Source organism: Podarcis bocagei (genome assembly GCF_964188305.1).
Source record: "Podarcis bocagei genome assembly, chromosome: 1".
NCBI lineage: Eukaryota > Metazoa > Chordata > Lepidosauria > Squamata > Lacertidae > Podarcis > Podarcis bocagei.
Genome location: NC_138125.1, coordinates 122,671,709 through 122,697,276, shown reverse-complemented (window position 1 = coordinate 122,697,276; position 25,568 = coordinate 122,671,709). Strand labels below are relative to the sequence as shown.

The 25,568-nt window shown below is 44.2% G+C and overlaps 1 protein-coding gene across 1 annotated transcript in view; it reads left to right on the top strand.

Annotated features, from left to right (window-relative positions):
* The first annotated feature begins 486 nt into the window (after positions 1-486).
* The window catches only part of CALCRL (calcitonin receptor like receptor), an 86,981-nt gene continuing 61,899 nt past the window's right edge, over positions 487-25,568 (top strand). The window contains exon 1 of the mRNA XM_081180772.1: positions 487-828. The gene's annotated coding sequence lies outside the window, so the exon portion shown is untranslated. The remainder of the gene's footprint in view (positions 829-25,568) is intronic.

Sequence of the window (25,568 nt, the reverse complement as noted above, 5' to 3'; positions counted from 1 at the left end):
ATCCTGGGGTCGTTGTGAGGATCTGCATGTTGCCTTGAGCTCCTTCAAAGAAAGGCAGGATGCAATGGAGAAAGGTAGGCTGCAAGGGGATTTATGACAGCTTTCCACTTTCGTTGCCTTGAGAACCTGTGTGATCTAACAGTTAAGAGGGATCCTGAGGGTCATCTAGCCCAACCCCACCTCCACACAAGGTTTCCCATCCAATCTGAAACCACACCGGACAATGCTTAGCTTTGCAAACGTTCCAGCGGCTTTATTGCTGCACGTTTTCTATGCCTCTTAGGTGGAGAGCTTTCGCTGTCCCGCGCCTCACTTCAGTTCCTGGGTGCGCGCAGGCAAGTTTCAGGACGGTCGGTTAAAGAAGGTGGAAAAAGCAGCAACAAGCAGCAGCCCTGCGCTCGCACCGGGAGCGCGTCTCCGGGAAGAGAAAGAGAGCAGCGCTCGGCTTGCCAAGAAAGTAACCCAATCCTCCCGGCGGGCGGGGTCTGGGACTGATGTAACAGGAAACGGGGATGTTTCCTTTGCGCTGCGGATCGCTTACAACCGGACCACGCTCGCCAGTCCCTCCTCAGACCCAGCCGCCTCCTCCGGAGGGCAAAGCGCAGCAGAGCCGCCTCCCTTCGCCCCATCTCCCAACTTGGATTGTACCTGCCTCTCCTGATCGACTCCTTTGTTGTGCGCTTCGACTCCGCTTCGCATTTGCCTTTTTGGAGTGTTGTGTGTGTGTGTGGAAGGGGGCAAAGCTGCCTCCGAAACGAAGAACCCACCGAGAGTTGGACGCACATCCGATCGCCTTGCCTACGGTGCCGCTGGGAGGAAGAGCTTTGGGTGAGCATCGATCCTAATAGAGATCACTCTTTCCCCACGCGCGCTAGAGGCAATCGCTCCCGCTGGCGAAGTTGGGGGCTCCCCGCGCGCGTGTGGTTTGCACAAGCCGTGGAGAGGAACTTTATTTGGAGGGAGGGAGAGGGGAAACCCCTTTGTTCGAAAGCGCGCCTCCGTGTTGGGGTGAGAGAGGTGGGACCACACGCAACTCGGGGCTTCGCTGACTGCGCGTAAAGAGACAGACCCCAAGTTGGCAGCAAGCGACACCCGGGCGCACCCGGTTTCGACTTGGGGAAGTGCAGGAAATCCACCGGGCGCCTGCGGAGTTTTCAGAATCCCTCTGGAGCAAAGCCCGGCGTGGAAAGCAGGCGGCTTTGGGCAAAGCAGGGGCGAACGGAAGAAGAGGACGAGGGCGATGCCGGCGCTGCAGCCGCGCTCGCCTCGGTGCCGTTTCGGTGGCTGAATCGGCGCGAAGGTTTGCGCGCATTGCGAGCTCCTTTGCTTGTGGGAAAGGGTGGCGTGGAGAGAGGAGCGCGCGAAAAGGCACCCCCGGTAGCCCTTTGCTGTTCGTGTCAGATCAGACTCAGGGCTCTAAACCTGCGCGTCCTTACTTGGGAATAAGCCTCGTTGCTCTCAGGGGGCTTCCTTCAAGTAAACGGGGGAAAGCTTGTTCTGGAAGTCCCACAGAGGTCAGTGGGGCTCTTTCCTACATAAGGAGACACAGTTGAGGCCATGCACTATGGCACTTGTACCTGGGTAGGCTTAGCATCGTTATTAGCATTCAGGGAAGTTTTTAGTGTGTGATGTTGTATTGCGCTTTTTTTGTTTTTTTGTTGGGAGCTGCCCAGAGTGGCTGGGGCAACACAGTCAGATGGGGGTCATATTTATAAATTGTTGTTGTTTTTGTTGTTTGTATACCACCCTTCACCTGTAGATAAAGTTCAATACCTGGTACTAATCACATTTGCATCTAGATGTTGCTATTTCTGATTTTATGTATGAATAGCCTAGGTCCCGAATCCAGCCGGCTTCGCTATTTCCAGGAAATATGCTTTAAGGTCCATAGCCTTGGTTGCTGCTACCAGTCCTTTAGGTGCCAATTTCTGCCCAGGGCTGCAATTCTGCACACACTTATCTGGGAACAAGCCAGATTCAATTTGGTCACTCTTCTGAGTAGGCATACATTGTTTGGATCCGACTGCATGGTCGCAGTCCCAAGCAACTGGCAATCCCACACTGAGAGAGAGCACTTCTGAGTAAGCCTGGTTAGGACTGGGGTGTTAGCGGGTCATGTGTTCACCACAAACACTGTCGCTTTTTCTCCTTCAGCCTCAAAACCATTGGAGCCGTGAAAATGTGGAAGCGTGTGGACTTGTAGGGTTACATTTTCTCCCCATCCTCGTGTGGTTTGACTTCTCTTGATTTGGATGTAGCAAAGTGGCAGCCGCACATGAACAAAGGGCAGTTTTTCATGTTTGGTGTTTTATTGTGTTTTTAATATTCGGCTAGGAACTGCCCAGAGTTGGGGGCAACCCAGTCAGATGGCCAGCCTATAAATAAAATTATTATTATTATTATTATTATTATTATTATTATTATTATTATTATTATTATTATTATTTATTTCCATGAGGTTCAGCTTTGGTGATTGACTTTCTGTGTGTAAGGAAGAAATAGTTTAAGGAGGATTGGCTCCTGTGTGATGAGTTGTCAATGATAAAAATTCTACTGAGGTGTATAGAGGGAAAGAAATGCCTTTGGTTGGCAGCCCTACATTTAAACTCTATGGAGAATTTGTGAGCGCAGAATGGATGTGCGGTCCAAGCCTCCACTGCTATTTTGGCCATTTGAAATTAACCCTTCTTAGCATTGGGGAGCAGGACTCCACTTACCTGGAAGGTCAAGGGTTGTTGAGGAAACCCCCGATAGAAATAACAGAGAGTGCTGAAACGCTTGGGAAAGACTTGCTTGGGGCTTTTCTTTTGCCGGAGATAAATGCAAGTAAACCCCCTTCATACAAGAGTAGCTGCTAAAGGATTGGAGTTGTTCTTCCCTTCTGGAGTTAAGAGTTACACCTGGTTTTATCATATTTTTAAGTACTGCTGTTGTTCGTTCGGAACTCAAATGGCACGGGGTTAACTTTCATCCATGAACCCTATGAGGTAATTCAGGCTGGTACCTTGTCTCCATTCCCCCAGGAGGAGAAATCCCTACAGCTCAGAAGTGCATGAATTGCTTCACATGTCTCACATTTCTTGACTTCGCCTGCAAAGGTCTGTCCATTGCAATGGTTAGAAATTGTGTCATTTGTTGTGTCCCTTGCTGCTTGTAACCCATAATGGGCTATTGCTCTACATTTCAACGTTTCCTTTTGTCTGCTGGATACCAGTTGTCTGCTTGTATTACTACTTTTGACCTTTTTTTAAAAAAAGGAAAGGAAAAGGAACGAGACGCTTTGCAAACGGTCAAATAAAATCCTGCTCTTTGTTGCCATGATCCAGATAAGTGCTGACCAGTGTATTTCTGCCAGTTCATTCAGAGGGTGGACTAGGGGATTTGTGACCTGTTCTCAAAAACATTCACAGATCTAAAACATCAGATCAGATTATCTTTCTTTGGATTATAAAGAAACCGGCCATTGAGTAGTGCTTAGCTGTGCTGCAAAACTAGAGTTCGGGACACAGGTGGCGCTGTGGTCTAAACCACTAAGTCTCTTGGGCTTGCCAATCAGAAGGTTGTTGGTTCGAATCCCCGTGATGGAGTGAGCTCCTGTTCCTCTGTCCCAGCTCCTGCCAACCTAGCAGTTCAAAAGCACACCACTGCAAGTAGATAAATAGGTACCACTGCTGTGGGAAGGTAAATGGCTTTTCTGTGCGCTCTGGTTTCTATCACGGTGTCCCGTTGCACCAGAAGTGGTTTTGTCATGCTGGCCAGATGACCGAGAAAGCTGTCTGTCGACAAACGTCAGCTCCCTCAGCCTGAAAGCAAGATGAGTGCCACAAACCCATAGTCGCATTTGACTGGACTTAACTGTCCAGGGGTCCTTTGCCTTTAACTTCTACCTTTTACCTTTACTATAGTTCACATTACCATCTTAGAGGATGGTGAAGTTGTGTGTTTCTTTTCAGTGTGTTCCTCAGCTCATCCTCCAACCCCTTCCTCAGATGTTCAAATCAACATGGCTTCATTAGTGTCATATTTGTGTCTGTTTGTATACAGGGGGCATTGATGGGCAGGGATCCTCACACCTTTGCTAGGAATGGCCAAAGGACTCTCGCCAGTGTGAATAGTTTTCTTATGACAGTAGTACACGATGCAACTATATTTTGGATGATGTTGAGCTGTGTGAACACAGGCTCAAAACCCAGCACTGCAAATGCAGTGAGTTCACTGTAAAGGGGAGTGTGAATTTATTTAATTTTTATTTATTTTATATCCCACCCATCTGGCTGGGTTTCCCCAGCCATTCTGCGCAGCTTACAACATATATAAAAACACAACAAAACATCAAACATTAAAAAACCACATATCCTATACAAGCAACCAACAAACTAATAAATCAATAGAAACCAACAACAATAACAAACAGTTTACAGTTTCTTCAAATTAAAATAACCTCCAACCCCAACTAAACATTTAACTAACACCAACTTGACAAAAATGAAACAGAGGAACCAGAATTGGAACCGTTTAAAGCATTTTGAAACAGTTTAGCCAGTTGCCCCAACCCAAGAGTTGTTCCAGCAATGTCCCAGTAGCCTCCCAGAAGCCCCTTTTAGCTGTCAAGGTGAGTCTGGGCTCCATCCCCTAGGACAGGTGAAAATGGGCCTTGAGGCAGGGAGCAGTTTTCCTTCCAGCACTCACGGCGGCAGCCGTGAACACTGCAGCGGTTAACCTCCCCGCCCCCCCACTCCAAGGCCACAATCCCTTGGAAACGTGGTGGTGAGGGCTACATAACAGTGAGGCTAGAAGCAAAGATGGTCATGTCCTGTGTTTTTTCTCTCTCTTTCTGCCACCTGCTTCCCCACTTCTCTCTCTCTCCTTCCTTCCCTCCCTCCCTCTTTCTCTTCCTCCCTGCCCAGAGAACTGCCAGGAAAGGACAGTTTGCTGTTGCCAGAGGTCTCAACTGATTGCTCCCAGAGGGATTTCCATCCATCCATCCATCCATCCATCCATCCATCCATCCATCCATCCATCCATCCTCCTCCTTCCTCCACCCATTTTGGCTTTGTGTGTGTTTTGCTTCCCTGCGCTCCTTCTCTTCCTTCCAGCTGCATGAAATCCATCGGAGGCCCACAGGTTCCTCACCACTGATCTCAAGAATCATTACCACAGTCCTGTAAGGCAGGCGAATACGATTCTCCCCGTGTCGCAAAGGGATTCACATGCACCATGCATTTAAAGCACTACCCGGGGGGGGGGGGGAGAGAAGAATCCTGGGAGCTGTAGTTTGTTAAGGGTGCTGGGAACGGTAGCAGTGTGAAGTTTCCAGGGGCCTCAGCCTCAAGGTTTTCTCTATGGAGCGTTTTGAGGCAGGGGAATTCTGACCACGACACCACAATGCAGCACATTTTGCACCATGGCAGAAGAGCAGGAGAGAGAATAAGACACAGGGCTCCTATTTTCAGTGGCCACCAGGCGCCTGCAGCATCCTTTAATTTGGACCCAAGGTGCTCAGAAAGCCACTTCATCCGCAAAACCAAATCCTATCACAGTCAGTGAATAAGCTATCCAGATTAGAGCTAGATCAAACACCTTTTGTGACTCTCTGTGTGTGCTCTGAATGTATGGCGGTTAGGCAGCCTGTAAAATCCAAATCCAACATCATAAATTTGTCAAACAAGTTTGTTTGCGGACTGAAATCCACGGTAGTTGTCATGTCTAAGGCTTAAATCACCCTTTGCTTTGAACATCCTCTAAAATGTGAATAGGAAACTTCATTAATAAAAAAATCTACATTCGGTTTTTTCCCCCTGCGTTTGGTCCAGCATTAACCACTTTAGGAATGTAAGAAGCCCTCTTCTAGATCAAACCAAAGATCCATCTATAATTCACACATGGCACAGGAAAGGCTGAAAGGGGCTTCTGAGCCTATATTTTTTGCAGTTGAATCCCCAAAGGAAAGAAAGTATAAACTGAAAGCAATGGCAGGTTCAAATGCAAGCGTTTTTGCTTTCTGGGATATAAACGTTTTATTTTAGTTTGCTTAAAATGGTATATATAAGAAGATGGATTGTTCCGTTGTTTATGGATATGTTGTTTGTTTGTTTTTGTTTGTTTTTTTAATTTTTTTAAAAAAAATATTATTAAGTACAAATTAGAAAACATACATATTCACAGCAAAAGAAAATACAAAAGAAAAAGAAAATACATCTAACCAAGGGGGGGGATTAGAGAATATTTTGTCTCTTTTCATATTTACAGTTATTTATACCTCTATAAAATGCTATTCACAAAAAAGCAATGAAATGAAAGATAATATATCAGAAAAGAGAAAAAAAGAACAAAGAATAAAGAAGTAAAAGAAAAAGATCATAGGTGAAAAATTTTAAAAGTAGATAAGTACTCACAATACATAGCCGTTTCCCATCTATATTTATATTCAATTGTATAATTTCATCTTGTCCTTATCTACCTTAAATAAAATGTGTGGTGTTTTTTTTTAAAAAAGACTTCCACCGTTTACCTCACGTGTTTTTAATAATCCATTCGTCAGAACCTCTGTTCATATTTTCCCTTTGGATTTCCTTAATGTCTCACTTTGTATTTTTTATATTATATTTATGTTGCTTGTTAACACTCTCAGTACTGATGTGGTATAGGCAGTTGTGCTCCTGTAGCTAGGAAAATGAAAGAGAGTACCACCGGCATTTGATTCAAGCGGTTGGCTCATCCGCTTTGAGAAGGACGTGCAAGAGGACATTTTGTAGCTCTCCAGTGGTTAGTTATTAGTCCTACAATACTTATGTTTCAATGGTGGTGATGCTGGCTAATTTTGGTTACTTTAGAAGTCAGTAAAACAATTGTTTGAAACCTCAGCCTGATCTTTCATAAGTCAAAATTTAGAGCGAATCTTCTGGTGTCTTTGGTTCTATGTTTAATAGAATCTGAGGACGTGGGCAAGTGGAAAGTTAGGGGGATAACTTTAACAGTGTTACACACGAGTTGCCAAAGCTGAGGTGGTTTTAAAATGGTACGTGCACAGTTCAGCAAAGCCACTATTTTGGAATAAATAAGATTAGAGATGAAGGTGAAGCAGTTTTCACTTCTTTCGTAATTTCCAACAGGCCATTGATCTCTGCGTCTCCCTCTAAGTGGCAGGTCTATACTTACTCTTTTTGAAGATCTGCAAATGTGTTGAACAGAAGCTCACCAAAATATTTCAGTCCTTTTCAGTGAAGCCAGCTGAACCGTCACCAGTGCACACCTCCACAGGGTTGTGGAGGTGCGGTGAGCGACAGAGGCTGGCTGGTTCATCCTGGCATGGCAAAATTGGCCAAATGCTAGGGTTAAACCTTTAACCTTTAGCTGTATTGTTCAAATATCCCATGTTGATCAGGAAGGGGAAGCAGGAATGTCAACTTTCCCACATCCAAACCCAACCAACAAGCCATTGCATCACAACTGCTTTTATTCTCACTGAGTGGAAGTTTTTTTTTGGGGGGGCAACACACTCTAAATTCCCAATGCAGTTTTGTCAAACGGTGTTTTAAAAAGTTTTGTCGCTGCTTCAGGTCAGCATTATAGTTTCAACGCGAAGTATACTTGTACCTCGCAGTCACACTTTTGCAAACATAAGCTCCTTCCTTCTATTCACCTTCTGCCCATGTTTGTAGCTTCTGAGTGAATCGTGCAGAAATAAGTTCACATTTACAGGCCTCGGGAAGATTAGATTGAATAGATGTGGATATTGTTGCTTGGATGAAGAGGGGTTTTCAGGGGATATTTGTGGCAGGCTGCAAATCTCCTGGCCCATTCCTCCTTTCGAAAAATTAATTAAATAAAAATAAAAATCAGGGTGACTGGGTGTGCTACATGTTGGAGGACCCAAAAGGAGACCCCAGCCACTTGCTGTTTCAATTTACCCAGAGGACTTTTTTAAATGTTCAAGTACATACGCACAATTCTTGCACACAGAGACAAAAGTTATTGAAATATTTCATACAGTAGCACAGTGAGTGCTGATGTACAAATTGCAACCTGAGCAGGGGAGAGGACCCAGTGCACACATTAAAAAAAGGTAAAAGGTAAAGGACCCCTGGATGGTTAAGTCCAGTCATAGGTGACTATCGGGTTGCGTCACTCATCTCGCTTTCAGGCCGAGGGAGCCGGCGTTTGTCCACAGACAGCTTTCTGGGTCATGTGGCCAGCATGACTAAGCTGCTTCTGGCACAACGGAACACCGTGACGGAAACCAGAGTGCACGGAAACGCTGTTAACCTTTCCACCACAGTGGCACCTATTTATCTACTTGCACTGGTGTGCTTTCGAACTGCTAGGTTGGCAGGAGCTGGAGCAGAGCAACAGGCACTCACCCCATTGTGCGGATTCGAACTGCCGACCTTCTGATCAGCAAGCCCAAGAGGATCAGTGGTTTAGACCACAGCGCCACCCACATCCCTTTACCAGTGCACATGTACAATGTTGTGGATCTAGGAAATACTTTAAGCATCTCATAGCTCAGCATAAGTCCTGACATGCAGAGGTTGTTTCGCCCTATGACACCCAGAGCTTCCGCCCCCCCCGCCCCCGACAACCAGAGTTACCCCCCTAAAAGCCAGCCTCAGTGTGCATCTACATATAAATTAGCAGGTGCAAACTTGTGTCGTGAGCCTGTGCCCCAAAGTCTTTCAAGTACCTATCCCCTTTCCCTTTGCTTCTATGGCTTTTGCACAGATTTACCAAAAGGGAACTGGCGTTTGAAAGCTTCTGCCCTGTTTTTGGCGCTTCTATAGAGCAAACCTGCAATGTGACCTAAGTCAATTTATGGTTTTATTGACGGCTTTGAAACTGCGTTCGTGCCGATAAAGGAGGAGAAGACGGGGCTTGCTGTTTGGCACACCTTGTGTTTTGAAAAGTTTGAAGAACCCAGGGAGCGCTTCTGTCCAAGAATTTGAAAGCAGCTTGTTCAAAGCTCCTCACCGTGTTCACAGCAGATGTGACATTTAAAAGTAAGGACTTCCTGCTTTGCCACTCGGCCTCTTTACATAAGGTGCAATTCCCCTTATATATACATATATACATATTTAATTTTTAACCTGGTAACCACAACATTCGCTGAGCTTTATTATTTTGCAGTCAGCTGCATATGTGTACATTACATAAACTTTCTGGAAGGAAGCCTAGATCCAGCCCACTCTGTATCTTATCTCTGTGTAGGCAACACACAGCATTGTGGCATGGCAAAACAAAGTGGTTTTCCTCTGTCGTGAAGTGCGGGGGTGGACCTCAGACCTGGGAGCCAAATACTCCAGCCCTCTCACTCTGGTCCTCAGGAACTCTCTTTGCACTCCTGACTGGCCCTGCTTCACCTTCTCCTTGAGTGATTTACCTGGCCAGAACTCCTTAAACCAGGGGTCAGCAAACTTTTTCAGCAGGGGGCCAGTTCACTGTCCCTCAGACCTTGTGGGGGACCGGACTATATTTTTTTGGGGGGGGAATGAACGCATTCCTACACCCCACAAATAACCCAGAGATGCATTTTAAATAAAAGCACGCATTCTACTCATGTAAAAACACCAGGGTATGAATTTATTATGTGTGTGTGATAAAGACTTCAAATCTTGCAGCCCAGATTCAGATTATTAACATTTCCGGGCAAAGAAAGAGGCCAAAATCGTTCTGCGTAATCCACTCGGAAAACATCATTTTGATTACTTTAGATTCAAGTGGCAGAGCTTACTGAATTTTAAATGCAAGGGTTTTGAACAAAGGAAAGTACAATCACATAGCTGTTAAGAACATTTAATAATAATTCCGCCATTGAGCACAGTTTTTAAAATTCAGATGATCCGTTTCTGCCTACATATGTAGGCATTGGATTTGTGGCCATTATGCTCATTTGCCTTCAATAGCAATAAAGCTCTGCTGGATGCAATATTAATTGCCTCTGGTCTATTTTTGGGGAATCCTGTAACGAGGTTTAAGTTTTTACTCTGCTAACTATTTCTTGGGCTCCATGATCACTGCAGATGGTGACAGCAGTCATGAAATTAAAAGACGCCTGCTTCTTGGGAGAAAAGCAATGACAAACCTAGACGGCATCTTAAAAAGCAGAGACACCACCTTGCCGACAAAGGTCCATATAGTTAAAGCCATGGTTGTCCCAGTAGTGATGTATGGAAGTGAGAGCTGGACAATAAAGAAGGCTGATCGCTGAAAAATTGATGCTTTTGAATTTTGGTGCTGGAGGAGATTCTTGAGAGTCCCATGGACTGCAAGAAGATCAAACCTCTCCATTCTTCAGGAAATCAGCCCTGAGTGCTCACTGGAAGGACAGATCGTGAAGCTGAGGCTCCAATACTTTGGCCACCTCATGAGAAGAGAAGACTCCCTGGAAAAGACCCTGATGCTGGGAAAGATGGAGGGCACAAGGAGAAGGGGATAACAGAGGACGAGATGGTTGGACAGTGTTCTCGAAGCTACCAGCATGAGTTTGACCAAACTGCGGGAGGCAGTGGAAGACAGGAGTGCCTGGCGTGCTCTGGTCCATGGGGTCACGAAGAGTCGGACACAACTAAATGACTAAACAACAACAAACTATATATTGTAGTTCTGTTCTGGATCAATATTGAGTAGAATTCCGTGACAGTGTCTACATATGTAGTGTGTCTGTTGACTGCAGCAAATATGCTCCTGAAACATTTTCTTTGAAGCCATTCAGCTGGAGTTAGGGTTGCCATACATCCGGAATTTCCTGGACATATCCGGAATACTGGAGCCGCAAGCAGTGTCTGGATAGAACTCGGTGGAATGTCTGGGAAAATTCGGATATACGAAAGCCTATGTCGGTAGTGTTGTTTTCCTCAGAAACAGCTCAAATTGTCCAATCTCCTTGCAACTTTGCCAGAGAAAAAGCTCAAGAACTTTTCTGTCTGGGTTTTCACTTTTTGAAATATGGCAACCCTAGCTGGAGTACTTCTTTGAAGTAAATAGGTTGTTTATTGGGCAGCGTGGGAAAGAAGTTAAGTAGTTATGCAAATAGTAAATAGAGTGGCTTGTTGTATAATTAGTAACACCAGAAAAAAGAAGGCTCGTTTCCTCTCTATCTAAAACGAAGTCTTTGGTTTAAAGCAGCTGTGTTTCTTGTCTGCCTGAAGGTTAGTGACAGTAAGACAGTTTCTTGTTTACTAAACACAGAGTGTTGGGTTGGTTTTAATAATAGCACTAAGTAAAGTGGTCCAGTTCCAAATTACTGTGCCCTTTTTTTTATCTTGTCAAATAAAAGCTCAACAACTTGTTATATGGCAACTCTACATTTAAAGCACTATCGTAGGGATTTAAACTGCCATGGCTCCCCAACTGTCATTTGTTAAGGGTGCTGAGAGTTGTTAGGAGACGCCTGTTGCCCTCACAGAACTACAATTCCCAGAATTCCATGGGAAGGACGGTTGATTCTAAAGCCATTGTTGGGAAAGATGCAGGCCCAACAATGACTAGGATGCCAATGGATGTGCTAGGTTCTTTGAGGATAAAATTGCTGATCGCCACAACAACTCAGATGCCATGGCTAATAAAGGTCCGATGTGCCAGGATGTAATGCGATTTTATGGGATCAACAACAGTTTTCCAGGTCTGAGGAAACAGGCAAAGTGCTTGTAGTGGCTCAGTCAACAACATGTATTGTTCCTTGTGTACTGCTCTGAGATGGGCTGCCGGGGGGCAGGGGATACAGTCAAGTGGAATAAATATGGTAAATAAAAGGGGAAACTGCTGAACGCTACCAACAAATTTAACTTTAACACAAAGGACCTTCTTCATGATGTAACTCCCTTTCCTGCCTTATTTCTTCCATTTCTGCTCTTAAAGGAGTCTAACTCTCACACCATGCCCTCTTTGCCAACCACAAAAGCAATTGCTTCCCACTTCAACTTACCTGCCACTGACCCGGCAACTTCCATTTTAAAAATTCAGAATTGTGATTTTAGAGTGTCTTTGTTTTGGAGCTGTTATGTACTGAAGTTCTCACCCTGGGCCAGCAGGGGGATACTGTAGATAGTTTTCACTCAGGTCCACATATGCAAATAAGGATTGAAAGTGACATTCAGTGATTGGATAGTTACAGAAAGTTGTTACAGTTATGTTGTACTGGAGCTCTATATAAGCAGGCTGGCTGAACCCTTCAGTTCAGTTCTGTTCTGGCCTGTGAATAAACAAGAGCTGTTTGAAGAATCGCTGTGTTGTCTGATATGTTCACCCACAACTTAACAGGAGCACTGCCTCGTTATTACATGCAGAAACCCCAGGGTCCCTCTGAAACCAATGGGACATGTTAGTCCTGACTTACACCCTTGTGCAAATTAATTGAAACAAACAATGTAGTTTATTGTACAAAACTCACATATATATGTACAAAATTCACATATATGTACATTAGTGATGGATATGACCTCCGCTATTTTTAAGCAGCATTTGAACATGGTTTGGCATGGAATCTGCTAGTTTCGAACAGTCACTGTTGATTTTCGGATCCCTGTACCACCCTTGAATCAGCGCCTGAATGAGCTTCTCCATAGTTGTACAGTCTGCAGCACGGAGGCGACTTTTGCATAAAGCCCACAAATTCTCAATGGGATTTACGTCCGGGGAATTCCCTGGCCAATCAAGTACCTGTATTTGCTGCTCTGTCATGACTTTCTTCACCACTTTCGATGTGTGACAGGGGGCAATATCCCAGTACTGTCAGGATACCTCTTTTCCAGCTCTGGAATAACTCTTTCGTAGAACCTCAATATATTGTGGGGAGTGCATCATTCCTTATATTGGCTGCAGGCTTCCAACACCATAATGATCAACTGACTTTTCGTGTTTGTTTTGAGTACAGGATTACGAGTAAGATAGAAAACATGCTTTGTTTCAATGAATTTGCGCAAGGGTGTAGGTCCCATTGAGTTCCGTGGAAATGAAGTGCAACTAAGTTAGCTTGGACCCCGCAAACGGAAAACAAACTTTTTAAAAAGAAGGCATTCTCCTGAGTGCAGTAAATCAGTTCTTGATATGCAGGGAAAATAGCCCTCAGCAAACAGCCTTTATCATAGACACCGAAATCCTCCGAATGGAAATGTACTTGTGAGTTTATTATGGGAATATCTTAACTCTTGTGGTGGGTTTTGTCAATGGAGTCCAGCAGGTGTCACTCTGGGGACTAAACATGAAGGAGATGTTAGAATGATGTTTTTTTTCTGAAGATAGGATGTGCTGAAGAAAGATATTTTCTTCATAACCCATAAGAAGTCCTTTTACTGCAGTTCTATCTCACTCTCTTTTAAGCTGGCATTAAGCTGCTTCTCAAGACCTTCCTCCTCCTCTGTTACAAACTGTTGTAACTTTGATGTGTGATCTACTTGAAGAATGGCACACACATGGCCCTGGATATGGTGCTTGCATTCATTGACTATAATCAGCTGCTTCAACTAAGCAAACATACACAATGGGTTGCTGCGGATAACTGTGATTATGACCAGTGTTTGAAACTCCCATTGTTCCAGGCGCATTTTGCGACAGGGCATTAGCGCAAGCAGCTTCTGAGCTCTAGGCGCAGCGCTGCACCTGAGATTTTGGATTAAAACTGCAGAGTGGAAGGAAAGGAGGACCTTTTTCTGCCTCCCCACTTCCAGCTGCTGTCTGAAGACTGGAGAAGAGACCCTCTTAAGAATATCAGGGGGTGGGCAGGGGAAGGACTAGACCATGTGAAAAAGGAACCTACCATTTTGGCTTCATTCATTTTCAGCTTTGTATTCTTGTTATAAAAACACACACACACCTAGACATTCCATTGTGTTTAAGGTGCCATTTAGCTTCTAGCTGTCATATCTCGGTTTCTAACACTGATGGCTACAGCTTGAGCCTATGGTCTGTCTCACTAGGCAAAATGATATTGCCGCGGAATATTCTCACGGTAAGAGGAGTGCATGTGTTCTGAGATGCTAAATCCACAAAGAAGTGTACAGAGTCAAGAAGGAAGCCAGAACATTTCCCATGTCTGATAGCAATAACATAGAGAACTTTATTGGTTTGTCAACAAAAAGGTCATGCATTTATGAAAAAAGGTTACAGCGGGTGTGTGTTTTTATGAAAGGGTGTGGGTCCCTCTTTGTAGAAATATGTCTTGAAATTATCTTTGGGCTCAGCGGGGAACTGATTTGCTGTATTGTTCCTGTTGGGAAGCTGGATGTTTTGTTGAGACAAATGATTTGTTTGTACGTGCTGTGAATTGTTGGTCTTGGCTACTTGATTCATTCATTCCAAATATTAATAAGTCAATATTATTTATAAGTACATTGCCCTCGCAAAACAATCTACAAAAAAGGGGAGCTTTGAGATAGAAGATATCAGAATGATGTGTGCATTATATGTAAGAAAGCTCAAACTGAAGCATACAGACTGTGAATTGAATTGAATTTTATTATTATGGTCACAGACCAGTTCCGGCTCACTTACAATATCAGGAAAATCATAAAACACAAAAGGAATACACTGAATTAAAATTGGGTATAACAGAGACAATTCAGATATAGCGGCAGTTAAAAATACACAGTGGTACCTCGGGTTACATACACTTCAGGTTACAGACTCTGCTAACCCAGAAATAGTACCTCAGGTTAAGAACTTTGCTTCAGGATAAGAACAGAAATCACACGGCAGCGGGAGGCCCCGTTAGCTAAAGTGGTGCTTCAGGTTAAGAACAGTTTCAGGTTAAGAACGGACCTCCAGAACGAATTAAGTACATAACCAGAGGTACCACTGTATATTAAATCTTGATCACTAAAATATAACCTAAAATTGTCATTTAAAACCTTAATCATTTTGGTGGTACAGCTTGTTCCCTAAGTTTTATGGTAGAAGGGCTTGTTCCCTAAGTTTTTTATGACGGTGTGTGATTTTTGGCAGAGGTAGAGAGAAAAATATTCAAGCCTTGTTTAAGCCCCTGAACTGAAGTGGCAGGGTGTAAATTAGTTGGAAGGGAGTTCCATTGCTGTGGAATCACCGCTACAATGGCCCTGTTTCCTGAGGACACTAATCTGAAGCTATCCAAAAGCACCAAGCCTGTTAGCATAGGTTATTCTTGGAAAACTACTGTGCGAACCACTATCAAAACTTGGCTTAATAATGGGCAAGCCTTAGTCATGCATGCAGCCCCTAGAATTGGCTGCACATTCCATTGAACTCCAGTGAAATGCATTTCCAAGGGTACATGCAGGGCCGGATTTAGGTTTGATGAGGCCCTAAGCTACTGGAGGTAACGGGGCCCTTTATATGTCCAGCTGTCCTTTGTCAACAACAAATTGTCACTTTTGTGTGTGTTGAATATATGCTATATGGTAATTTATGAACCTAATAGGTATCTAAAGCCATTTGCATATGTTGCTATGCAACCAGTCCATGCAGAATGTAGACATCCTCTCTCTCTATATTTTTTATTGATTTCCCAAAAAATTTAAACTAACATACATCTTAACTGTACTTAATCCAATCTTAGTAACATTGTTAAGTGACTTAACCTCAAATCCCCCGGCTGAATTTCAGTATATATCATTGTAACAGTTTTCCAAAGCAAGTTTCTCATAAAATTTACTTAATCACTCAACATCTTGCTTTCTTTTCATCTTTACTTTAAACATATTTGTATGGTTCTAGGGGTTGCTCGTGCGTAAGCCGGTGCTTATCTCCCCGGCTGGGTGCAAACACCTGGCTGAGTCGCCTAAGTGAACCTTTTCTATCCGGACAGCCACTCACCCGTGGCTGTCTCAATCGCTGGCAGAATCCGTCAGTGGGCTTTTCTTAAACTTCTTCCAGCAAAGAAGCTCTTTGACGCCTAGTCTCCTCCTACTCTCTCTGCGCGAAAGCCTTCTGCGCAAGGAGGGCGTAGGCAGTGGAGGACCCCTACTCTCTCCGCTGGTCCCAGGCAAGGAGTCATGGGACCGCCTCGCCGCTTCCCCCATCTGCCCCCCTTCTCCACTGGTGCTACGCTGATTCTCTTCCCCAGAAGATGGGCTGCCTCTCCCAATCCCGGGACGCTCTCTGGAATCCCTCTGGCTTTTGCTCTCTCCCTCCGGCACTGATGGCAGTTCCCTGACAATATTATTCCGTAATTTCACATATTTAAATCCTAAGCCTATCTGTTATTTGCAAGTATTTCTATTTAAGTTATCTTAGCATATTTAACTAAATAGTCTTTGAATTTCATCCATTCCTCCTGGTGGTGCTCCTCCTCCTTCTGGTCGTGGACTCTTCTGGTCAGGTCGGCTAGCTTCTCTCTATATAGAAATGAACAAACCAGTGATATTTTAGGGAGCAGGCTAGCAGGCAGGGCCCATGACTTACATCAGTGTTTCCCAACCTTTTTTGGGCAAAGGCACACTTGTTTCATGAAAAAAATCTCGAGGCACACCACCATGCCAGATGGGGAAAGGTCACTTTTTACTTATGTAAAAAAAAAAAATAGTAACAGCATAGAAGGTAATGGTTAGGCTAGCACCCCTCTTCCAAATATGCTAGGTTTTTATTTGCAGGGACTGTTCTACATGGGAAAGCATTCAGCACTGTCATTCTCCCATCTGCCATCTGAATTGGTACTATTCTGGGTCAACTTACTCTGCTGCATGTGTAGATGAAAATGGCACCAAGTGTGGGGGGTTTTGGCCCTCTCTGAAGTGCTTCTCTGCAAGATATGGTAGGGTGTGTTACAGAAGTAAACACTTGGAGGGTATGATAAAGAGAGCATTCTAAGAGTGACTTGGGATGCTATGAAGATGCTGCAAAAGTGGGCATGTGATTATTGCACGCCTTAAGCTAATGCTGAATACCCAAGAGTGTACAACTGGACTGCTGAATCCTAACTGGGTGTACTGAAAAGATGCTGGATGAGACCCAGACCAATAGTACCTGCAAAAGCAGCGTTATTAAAAGCAGCTTTCCCTTTGAACATCTCTTTGTTCAAAGTGCATCTGAAAGCCTAATGACCCACTGGTTCCTTAGCAGTGAGCTTTAATGCAAGGATTTTGATGTTAATCCATGGATCAGATGCGTGTGTGTGGATAATCGCATTGTTGGACAGTCCTTTCTGCCTGTTGGCCGTTAGCCAACGACCCCCTCCTCCGCCTGAATGAAATGTGCCCCGTGGGAGCGTTGGGACATCAGAACCACGAGTTATAGTTATAGGCACGTCCCAGGGCGAAGCAGGTTTGGAGGGAGGGGGGTGCCTAAGAAACCATCGACGGGGTTGGCGAGGCGGCGTTCAGACGGGGCTGCAAACAGCAGCTGTGTAGCCTGGCCATAGGAAAGGCGAGCAGCTCCTTTTATTTCCTCCCTCGCAGCTGATTCCCCTCTCTCCCGCCACCAGATTGTGAAAAGGCTCGGAATTCAGCCTGAGGAAAACCCCAAGTCCCCACATTTCTAGTTTCCCGCGCCCTTTAAAGGGCGATACGAGCCCCACGGCAGGCAGGCAGGCAGAGCTGGGAAGGGGGTTTCCAGGGGACACAGCAGCTCCTCGAAAGGCTTCTCTCAGCTGCGCTCAATCCTCCTCGGAGAGGATTTCCCCTCCGGTCCCATGCGTTCGTTTGGGGCATCGCTCCGGCTGCTCCCTCTCCCGCCGCGCAGGAGCGATGCCTCTCTCTGGCTCTCCCTCCGCGCAGGCTGAGGGAGGGAGGGAGGTGCGCGTGTGACCCGTCTCTGCTGGGAGACCAAACCCAGCGAGGCAGAGTCGCGCGGAGGCGCCCAGGCAGCGCTGCCGGCTGCGAGGAGGAGCGCCAGGCTGCAGCAGGAGGCGCGGCCTCTCCTCGCCGCCGCCGCCCCGCCTCTCGCCGCCCGACTCGCCCGACTCCCTCCAGGCAACATCTCGCGGCACACGAGGCAACGTCTCACGGCACACTCGTGTGCCGCGGAACACCGGTTGGGAAACACTGACTTACATCATAGGAGCCTACACAACACAAAACACTGTTGCTGTATGTAGGTTTTATTTTATTTGTTTTTTATCTTATATTTTGGAAATGTACATCCAGGGTTTTTTTCCTTTAAAATTTATAGAGACTCCCAAGAGAGTGGGGCCCTAAGCTATAGCTTATTTAGCTTATACGTCAATCCAGCACTGAATACATGCATGCTATCTGGCTTTAAGAGCAGTTTATGCTCCTTGTCTTCCAGGGAACGAAATGTGCCAAGAGCTAAGCAAAAACTTCTACAATGTACGATTACAATCAAGTTGTTACATTGAATACAACCACTGCTAGAACCACAGCTAGGCTATCTCTGAACCTCTTCCTTATGAATCTAAGGTATTATTATAATTTCTAACCGCTTTGTCACTGAGCTAGAGAGAAACAGTAAATACAATTAATCACATCCGTGTGCAACCTCAGACCACATAAAGCATCTCTGTTTCCTTTTTTTCCTCTCTAGATCCATCCTGTTCCTTTCTTATTTTGTTCTATTTCCTCTCCAGCGATGGTGTTGAGTGAGATGTTTTGGCAAGCCATAAAAACCAGCCACGTTTCCCCCAAATCTGTATCACTACTGGTTTCGGGTACAGTGGTACCTCTGGTTAAGAACTTAATTCGTTCTGGAGGTCTGTTCTTAACCTGAAACTGTTCTTAACCTGAGGTACCACTTTAGCTAATGGGGTCTTCCGCTGCCGCTGTGCCACCAGTGCGCGATTTATGTTCTCATCCTGAGGTAAATTTCTTAACCCGAGGTACTATTTCTGGGTTAGAAATAACCTGAAGCGTTTGTAACCTGAAGCGTTTGTAACCTCAGGTACCACTGTATATGGCATTAAGCACTGCTTCAAACTTATTTTAATGTGTGCCTGTAATATTAGATTTTTCAGGCAGCCTTTTCCACATTCAGAATACCCCTGAGAAAGTAGGACTACTAAATAGATGCTGGATAAATATCCTCCCTGGAAGGTTGCTCTTTGTGTGATGACAAAGAAGGAGCTCTGTGTAGTTATATATTACAAAAAGGCCTAGTTCATACATATAGATCAAACCAAGATATACACAAACTTCTGTCTTCTCTTCCCCCATGTCACAATGATCCTGGGAATTATTTGGTTAACCATAGTTTCTCATCAGAACCAAACCATGAAACCATACCCTCCAACATTTCTCCGATGAAAATCAGGACATCCCATTCCATAATGATAATTTTACTATTTATACCCCACACCTCTTAGTGGGTTGCCCGGTCACTCTGGGCAGCTTCCAACATGTATACAAACATAATAAAACATTAAACATTAAAAAAACCTTCCCTATACAGGGATACCTTCAGACAGCTCAGGGGTCAGATAACTCCATACCCTCCAACGTTTCTCCAATGAAAATAGGGACATCCTAAGGAAAAGTGGGACATTCCAGGAACAGATCAGAAACTGGGACAACTCCTCTAAATCAGGGACGTCCTTGGAAAATAGGGACACAGTCTGCGAAACTGTGGTATTACCAGGTTAAGAGTCAGGATCTTCAACCATGGCTTCAAATTTATTTAATATCTTTGTGCGATCCAAATGATAAATGATCCTGGTAATGATAATTTCCCATTTTGGAAGCAACAGAAAGCAATGGTTAGCTGAAATGGGTTGATTTCATTGTGCTGAGAAGGGACGAGGGAAATGGCTGTGTCCAGAAGACACAAGACTCATTCATGTCTTGGTTTCTTAAGCCAAGATTTGTACATCCGAACTGGGCTGATATTGAGTGCAATCCCATCAAAATTAGTCAGTAAAGATTAAAGGTGGTTGGTTGGATGAACAGACTGTCTAATCTACTTTCCATTTGGTGCAACTTCTTCGGGTTTGCGAAATCCCATGGTACGTTTTAGGAATCACACGTTTTTCAAACGTTCAGATTATCCACAAACCTGTAATGGTTGATTAATTACCATATTGACGCCTTTGTTAATCTATACCTCCTGCAGACAACTCTAGGAATGCAAAGGTGATATGAACAGGGTTTTTTTTAATGGTACCTGAATTACAGAAGGGGGTAGCCTCTGTACCTTTCATGACATCACCCTAAGCTAGTATTTTGTGTGTTGTGATTTTGCTAAGATTGAGAGGAGTTGGGGTGGTGCCCCTATATTTGATTCCTTAATTCAAGCACTGTTTTTTTGAAGATTTGTAAGATTAGGGTGGCCATAAGCCCTATTTTACAGAGGGCAGTCTTCTATTTAAAGGGCTGCCGGGTTTAAACAGGCCACCTATTCAGTCTTCTCCCGTACAGAGAGACATGTTGAACTTCCATTTCAGTTATAGTTATTGTATCCAAGTGATCTCTTTGTGTTCTTTTTCGGAGATGTGCTTCCTTTTTCCCTTTTCCTTTTGGGAAATGTGTTAAGTGGCCATGTTACCTGTGGTGATTTATTATTTCTCACATTTATATCCTTCTCTTCCTCCGAGGAGCACCGGGTAGCACCCATGGGGATTGTCCCATATTTCCTCTGAAACCTTGAAAAGTGGTTTTAGACTGAGAGAGAGAGCAATTGACAAAAGATCACCCAGTGAACTTCACGTCTGAGTTGACATTCAAACCCAGATTCCCCTGGTCCAATCACTGTCATTAGCTCTTTAATTAGCTCTTTAATTAAACCGTTTCTGAAAAAGGATTGTGGATGCGTGACCTTTTTTCTTCTTCTTTTAACAGAAGGAAGAATAATGATTTTTGTAAAAAAAAAAAAAAAGGTTGTCTAAGGAATAGGCAGAGCCTCCACAAACTTGAAACGCAGAAATTAAAACATTATGAAAGTCATACTATTGGATTAAGGGAGGAACTGAGTGAAGAATATAAAGCATTTCTCTGAATAAAGATAGCTGTAATTTATAAAGAGGACCTGCGCTGAGGTTTTCAGCCTGGTTTCCCCTGGCTTTGCAGTGTGCATGTTAGACACACATGCAAACAAACTGAACATTGGTTCAAGTCATCAGTCTTGCACCCCTATATTTTTAAGAGCCAGTGTGGTGTAGTGGTTAAGAGCGGTAGTCTTGTAATCTGGGGAACCGGGTTCGCGTCTCTGCTCCTCCACATGCAGCTGCTGGGTGACCTTGGGCCAGTCACACTTCTTTGAAGTCTTTCAGCCCCACTCACCTCACAGAGTGTTTGTTGTGGGGGAGGAAGGGAAAGGAGAATGTTAGCCGCTTTGAGACTCCTTAAAGGGAGTGAAAGGCGGGATATCAAATCCAAACTCTTCTTCTTCTTCTTAAGTGAATTGCCTGCCTTATGTATATAAAAAAATCATATAGCTGTCTGTTAACATTAATTTTTAAGTGTGGGTGGGTGTTGTTTTTTAAGTTGCAAAACTACTCCAGGTATTTGAGGCCAGAGACAAGTGTATTTACGATGCCATGGGCTTCTGTCAATCAGCGTTACCCGTGTGAGGTTCTGCAGAATAATTGTGGGGTTGTTTGTCTTACATCTCAAGCAAGGAGAGAAAAAGGCACATTTTGAACATGCCAGAGATGTTTCGAAACTGACTCCAACCCTCTGCAAATGAAACATCCCTGTCTTTTAAGATCCTGTCTCCTTTCTCTTCCTCTGAGGCCTGTCCACAACTGGAGAAGCAATATTGGGTGAGGTTAGGTTCTCGTTACCTGTGGACCATTTGATGGATTGGCTTGGCTTTGAAGCTCAAGTACAAGGTTGAGTTTTAGCATGGCATGTATCATCAGGTAAAATCTCCTTGTCATTCTCCCATGGATGCTTGTTATAAACGCTTGCCCTTTCCCAAGATAGATAAATGATTAATTTCCAGCTAACGCCTCTCCTTTAGTCATATACAAACTCTGTTGATCTATGGAAGATATATCTCTATACTGATTGCATTCTTTCAGACATTGTGTAAAGGTGAAACTCATTCTGCACCTGCAGAGCTGCACTTGGCCTGTTTTATTTAGAGGCGGAAAGATAAGGCCAGGAATCTGCTGACACACTGAGCTTCTCCTGGAGTCGCATTACAGCATGTTGACAGACACGGATGTAGCGAGATGGACTCCGTTATATGAGGAGTAAAATATCTGTATAGCACATTCTTTACCTTTGGCAGGGAACTGGTGTGCGTGCCTGTGGCAGGGGACCTGACTCTGGGAATAGCTGGTGCTTCTAAACCAATTCTGGAATTTCAGAAGCTGTAAGAAGACCCTGGTTTTAGGCCCCATTGGCCATTACATCCTTGGCTGAAGAAACAAGTTATTACCAACGATCACAAGCAAAGGATGCGGCACAGGAAGGTGGAAAAGTGTGAAAAGCACCTTGTTGGTGGATTAGCTTTTCTTTCATAATTTTGCTTCCTCGGGACAAATCATCCAAGTTAACAGAATCAGTTCAGGCCGCTGAAAGACCAAACTGATGCAGATATGGCTATTATCTTTGTTTGCTTAAGAAAGCTCTGTGGGGGGAACACACACATCTGTGGGGGAAACACACACATCTGTGGGTGTGAGCCTGCCTGCCTGAGAATAGCAGCTACTGTATTTCTCGCTCCATAAGACGCACCAGACCACAAGCCGCATCTAGTTTTTGGAGGAGGAAAACAAGAAAAAAAATATTCTGAATCTCAGAAGCCAGAATAGCAAGAGGGATCGCTACGCAGTGAAAACAGCAATCCCTCTTGCTGTTCTGGCTTCAGGGATAGCTGCGCAGCCTGCATTCGCTCCATAAAATGCACACGCATTTCCCCTTACTTTTTAGGAGGGAAAAAATGAGTCTTATAGAGCAAAAAATATGGTAGGTTGGGGCACTGTGGGTGAACCCCATAGTGGTTCATTGCTGCAGTCATATAGGCCAGTGTGGGGCCAGCAGTCTGCAGCTGATGGCAAAGAGCAGACCAAGGAACAAAAGAAAAGATATCTGAGGATGACCTGTTTCTTCATCCTGATTAATTTGCAGGGAGATTAGATAAATAACAATCATTTATTCTTTGGGGGGGGGGACACATCTGATGTTAAGCCAAAGCTCATGTCACAGTACATTCTCCAGTACATTTCCTCATCACTTTCCTTCCTGCAAGAAGTCCAGTCCTTTGAAGTAATGGGTTTGCTGAGTTCCTCACCAGCTATAATTGTGTGGCCTGAATTTGCTGGTATGCAATTGGATCCCTCCAAGAAATAGTGACAGTCTGGATAAGGCCTGAGAGACAAGGCCAATGTGACCTAGGGAACGTTTGTACTACTCTTCACCCAACCAGATGAATGGGCTGGAAGCTTTGTAGGACTTAAGAAATCCTTGAGGTAACAAGGGCGACCAGAATCGTTCTGAAGAAGAAGAAGAGGAAGAGTTTGGATTTGATATCCCACTATATCACTACCCGAAGGAGTCTCAAAGTGGCTAGTATTCTCCTTTCCCTTCCTCCCCCTCAACAAACACTCTGTGAGGTGAGTGGGGCTGAGAGACTTCAAAGAAGTGAGACTAGCAAAAGGTCACCCAGCAGCTGCATGTGGAGAAGCGGGGAAGCGAACCCGGTTCACCAGATTACGAGTCTACCGCTCTTAACCACTACACCACACTGGCTCTCTACACACACCGTTCTGCTGCTATCCAGGCTACAAACAGCCTTGTTTTCCTTTTCCTCTGTTCCTGTTTGTTCAGGAACTAGCATTCAGGGGGCAGTTTGCCGGAGGCGAAGGTAGACAGGAGCACGCGAATCTTTAAATTCAGTCACGGAAATCAATCTTTGAAAAGCCTGTCTCCTGCTGGGCTCCTCCTGAGTCAGCTCCACTTAGCAGCACATGGAAGTACCCTGAAAGCTTCCTTTCTGAAAGGAAAAGGAGCCTAATGACTTCTAAGGACGTGATGGGCAAATGCAGTTATAGAAATCGAACACCTGGAGCTCCTCTGCTTAGTAAATTTATATAGTACAGCTGACAGCTCACTCAAACCGTTAATACTTATCAAGGACTCCCACATGCTAATATTCAAATATTAAAAGTCAATCTTTTCTTCTTTTTAAAAATGCACGGATCGGCTTAAGTTTGGGATTTTATATATATATATATATATATATATATATATATATATATATATAGTTAAATACTTATTTTCCATCCTTGAGAGAAGACTTCGCTTCTTCTCTTTCCATGCTTCATTTTACATATCAAAAATCCCTGCATATTTTACAAAAACTATACCAATCTGTATTCCATTATTGCATCCATCAACTTATTTACTGTTGAATTTATCTTAATGCTTCCAGCATTTTTCAGCTGAGCACAGTAATTTCCCATATATTCAATAAACGTTTTCCAGTCTTCTTTAAATGCATGTTCTTCCTGCTCTCTTATTCTATATGTTAAGTCTGCAAGTTGTGCATATTCTGTCAACTTAAGTTGCCCTTCTTTGTTGGTTGGGACCTCTCTCATTTTCCATTTCTGGGCTAACAAAACATGGGCCGCAGTAGTACCATACATAAATAAACATTTTTGACACCTGGGAATTTCAGTTTGAATTATCCCCAACAAAAGGACTCAGGGTTTTTTGGGAAAGTACTTTTAAACATTTTTTTCCCCAATTCATTATGGATATTTTCCTAATACTCTTTTACCCTTTTACAAGTCTACCGCATATAAAATAACGTTCCCTCCGCTCTTTATCTTTTTAATTCGGTTGCATATTACCCCCTTCTAGTTACGCTTCAGATGCTTCCTTTCAGACGAAAGCACACACTTTCTTCCTAATTACTTTCTAGCGCTAAACGGGTGGCTGAAATTAGTCTAATTGAACACCCGGAGCTGTCTCTTGGTTAAAGCGCTTTCAGCCAGGTTGTCCGTAATGTGGAGAAACAGTACTGGGCCGGGAAAGCCCATCATGGGAGGTGTGGGTAGAAAGGGAGGTGATAACCACAATCCTAAAACTGCTTTGTTACAGGGAGCATTTTCAGATACAGGCAGGATTTTCTGGGATAATGCTGCATTATCAATCCTGGAATCAGAGCCAATGTTGAGGGTACATGAAACAGGAGGATCTCTGTGCTGACCCACTAGCAAAACTTCACAGGTAAAGGGATCATAACAAGGAAGGGAAGCCCTGGTCTTGCAAGTCCAAGGGTTGCACAGCTGACTGGGTCATAGTATCATAGTATTGTAGTGTTGAAATGCAAAGTGTTGGTGCTGACCTTTAAAGCCCTAAACGACCTTGGCCCAGTATACCTGAAGGAGTTTCTCCACCCCCAGATGGGTGGGGTATGTATGTATGTATGTATGTATGTATGTATGTATAAACAAACAAACAAACAAATAATGTTGTTGTTGTGGTGGTGGTGGTTTTACACGATTAGGCTTATACACGTGGTGGCCAGGAATGTAACTCCCACCTAAGTGGTCAGAACCGAAGGAAGTTCTGGAGCATTTCCATCTCTCCATGTTACTTAGAGGGTTTTCCCTGGCTATAATTGGCTTCTTGCCCAGCCCCCTCCAATATAAGCTGTCCATTAGACCCAGTCCTGAACGGTCTTCTGGCAACCTAGTGCAAATAAGGAGCAGTTTGTACAGACAATAGAATCAGGTGGCAAAGCCCAGACAAGTCCACTTTCCTGGA